Source organism: Vigna umbellata, chromosome 10, assembly GCF_029865625.1.
Source record: "Vigna umbellata cultivar VRB3 chromosome 10, Vumbellata_1.0, whole genome shotgun sequence".
Taxonomy (NCBI): Eukaryota; Viridiplantae; Streptophyta; class Magnoliopsida; order Fabales; family Fabaceae; genus Vigna; species Vigna umbellata.
In genome coordinates this window covers 119,901-123,506 of record NC_142174.1, presented here as the reverse complement: position 1 = coordinate 123,506, position 3,606 = coordinate 119,901, and the positions used below count along the sequence as shown (strand labels likewise).

The following is a 3,606-nucleotide window of genomic DNA, read 5'->3' as shown; positions in this document are numbered from 1 at the left end:
AATAAAATTTTATAATATTTTAATAAATAATATGTAAATAAACATAAATTATAATATAATTTTTATATGTTATTTTACATAATTTTTATAAAACAAAAAAATAAAATAATATATAGTTTAATTTTAAAATAAAATATAGTTTTTAAAAATAATTTAATGACAAAAATATATTGATCCCTTTTTAAAACTTTGTCTTCTTTTTTTCATCTTCTGCTCATGTAAAAAAGGACAACAAAGTCACTTTTCCATTCTCCATTTCTCCCTTCAAACCACATCAAATACATTAATTCAAATACTCTAGAATCACACAACTTGACTTTAGAAGAAATAGTTGAATTTTATATATACTATATGTACTAATCATCCTAATCACTCAAAACATAATAATTACATCATCATATTTAATGGCTGAATCACCTGCATCTAATAAAAGTAAAAAAAGTTTTTATTTATATATCTATCCTAATAATTATAATACCTGTGTGACCAAATCAAATACTCCCCCTCATAAAGAAATGAAGACTTACAAAAATAATAATAATAATAATAATAAATAATTTTTATCTAAATCTTCATCATGTAATATCATTCATAATTGTAAAATAAGTTTAAACAAACTTACTAGCAAAAAGAAGTCAATTTACTAATGAAGTATTAAATGTTATGTAAAAAAATTAATTATTCAATCCTATAAGAAAGTAAACTATTCAATGTTATGTAAAATTTACCATCCATGGTTATTTAAATAAGTTACTTATTTTAATTTTATAAGTATTATGAAACCATGCTGATTTAAATAATTTTATATAAAATTTATTGCAGTGTTTAGGTTGTTAAAGTAAATGTTTACATTATTTTTGCATATTGTAGGAATAATTTCACATGTTAATTTTTAAAATATTTGATGTCTTTCAATCCATTAAAAGTAACAAAATTTCTTTCACAATTACATCTTAATATTTAAAAGACTATTTTCTTATTGTTTTTGTTTAATCCCACAGTAAACATTTGATTTAAAACAAACATGTTATACATCAGTACATTAAATTTTACAGTACATAAAGTTAATGCTAAATCTATCCAACTTTTATACCAATACATACATACATATACATATATACATACATATACATATATACATACATATACATATATACATATATATATATATATTCAGTCTCCACTTATTAGTAGTTATGACTATTCAACTATTGAATGATAACTCATTTATTATTTACTTTTTTTGAGTTAAGAGTATAGTTGGTTCTGGCATTAAATTAGACAACCTTTCATTTTGCAAAACTTTTGTGACATTTAAGTGTTTGTTATGTTTTCTTGATACAAGAAAAACCAAATCCTAAAACTAAATTTATGGTATTTGAGAGAAATAAAATAAAAGAAACTAGAATTGTGCTATTGAAGGAATCCCCAATGTGGTCACGAGAAAAGAACTGGCAGCAGAGCCTTGTGGGGAGAGACTCTGAAAGGCGCGAACACGAAGCTGTAATGGTGGTCACATTACAAATGCACTTACTCCAAAACAACAACTTTATAGTTCGAAGAAACAAAACTGCTACATTCGAATTAAAAAATAATGTGAGCAAACGAAAATGAACGCATAATTAAATTGAAATTATTAGTGTTGAACAAACACCAATGATTAGAAAGTTAGTAGCATGAGATGCTCTAGGGAGTTGAACCTTTTTTTTTTGTCTTTCTCGTATGGCAATAGCAACAGGTAGCATGACTCTAATGACGGTTAGGCCTTTTTGTTTTCATGTTTGAATTGTTGTTTTCTGGTTTTAGAACGCAATTTTACTGCAGACTGTGTTTATTTTTCTCTTTGTTTCGCTCTCTATCCCTTTATTCTCTCCCCATTTTATGGTGCTTGCCCTTGTAATTTTATTTTCTTCATCATTACTATTTTCAATTTTAATTACCCCTTCACGTTTTTCTACTCTCTTTCTTCCTCTATTTCAGTCTTTAATCAGCACACAATCCACAATGCAATACCATGGTCTCAGTTTTTCCCGTTTTCTTCAACCTTTCTTTCTATATATGTCTACTAACACCTTGTGACCTAAACTAAATTCAATCCAACTTCAACATGCTGTAGTTGATTGCTGCATTATTAGTTGAATTCCTTTCAGTTTTTTTTTTACGGGTAATCGATTTCTCCTTTGATCGTTTATTTTGTGAGAGTGAATTATATGTATCTACTTTAGTGTTTGTGTTGCTTGTATGATGGCACTGAGTTTTGTTGATTTCAGAGACTGAATTATCGATCCCTAAGCTCCGTTGACAGTTAGGAGTTTTGGAGTTTCTGAGTTTTTTTATTTTTGATTGCGGAGAAGGTAAGCTGCACTGCATGCGTGTTGAGGTCACCTCTGCTCTGCTTTGGTAGATTATTCCTATTGTTAATGTTGGTTTTGCAGGTTTTGGAGTTGGAGAGTGCTATGAATTTGGGTGTGGAAATGTTCGGGACGAGTAGAAGGCACAGGAGCGGTGGGCCTGTGGGACCCGTTTTGATTTCGAAGCGTTTTGTTTGGCCTCACGGTGGAAGAATGGTGTTTCTAACAGGTTCCTTCACGAGGTAACAACTTGAATTATTGAATTGTTTATTGCCACGGTGGTTCTGTTGTAGCCGTTTCGATCTTAGATACAGTGTGTGCGTTATTGAACATGGGGAAGTGTGACAGTGTGATGGTGTTTGTGTCACTGAATGTCACTTTGATTGCTTTTTTTTTTTGGCTGTTTTCTAGCTTTTTGGTAGTTCGTTTTTTTTAACTGCAGAATATAATTAATTCAAATACTTCCCCTTTTTTCTACACAGATGGACAACAGTTATACCTATGTCACCCAGGGAAGGATGTCCAACTGAATTTCAAGTTATTTGCGGCTTAACGCCTGGATATCATCAGGTTGTTTGGCTTGGCCTCTATGAATTATGAAAACCTGATAATTAATAAAAAGAATTATGTCTTTTTCCCATACATGGTCAATGTTTAGGTCAGAATGCACCTCTTTCTCTTTATCAGAGTTGGGAATGAGGAGGTCACTGTCACTGACAGAAAGGATAAAGAAGGAGGTTGCTTGTGAATTAATCGCGTTAAACAACTGAGATTTTAATGTGATAGAATAGTCAAAGAAACAAGTAAATAACTTTACGATGATATTTATCTTTCTTAAGGAGTTTGTATAACTTTTAATCATATTTATGGGTTAAAAACTGACATGGCCATCATATGAGGCATAATAGTTGCCTTGTCTCCTTTTTATGCTGTACATATGTTAAAAATTAAATGTCAATAGATGAAATTTAAAATCGAGTACTTTTTGGTAATTTGCATCATTCAAGAAAGTCATATATGCAACATGGCCATCTAGATTGTTGGTTAGGTTAAAAGGTATTGTTGATGTTACCATCTAATGCTTAAAGTTGTGTCTTGTGCTTAGTCCAGATGGAAGATTAGACCACCTTCTATCTAAAACTTTAATAATATGACTCTGGAGAATGGCACATTGCTGTTCAAGCAACCCATTTACAAAGTCTTCTATCATGTCATGTTTCACATCAATTAAAAGCCTGTATTAATTTTTATTCTT

At 30.1% G+C, this 3,606-nt stretch overlaps 1 long non-coding RNA gene across 1 annotated transcript; it reads left to right on the top strand.

Annotated features, from left to right (window-relative positions):
• Window positions 1-1,776: 1,776 nt before the first annotated feature.
• Window positions 1,777-3,005, top strand: LOC148191557 (uncharacterized). The gene is made up of 4 exons (XR_015782513.1): window positions 1,777-2,164; window positions 2,271-2,354; window positions 2,436-2,593; window positions 2,834-3,005. It is a non-coding gene; the product is annotated as an uncharacterized LOC148191557 (long non-coding RNA).
• Window positions 3,006-3,606: the final 601 nt, after the last annotated feature.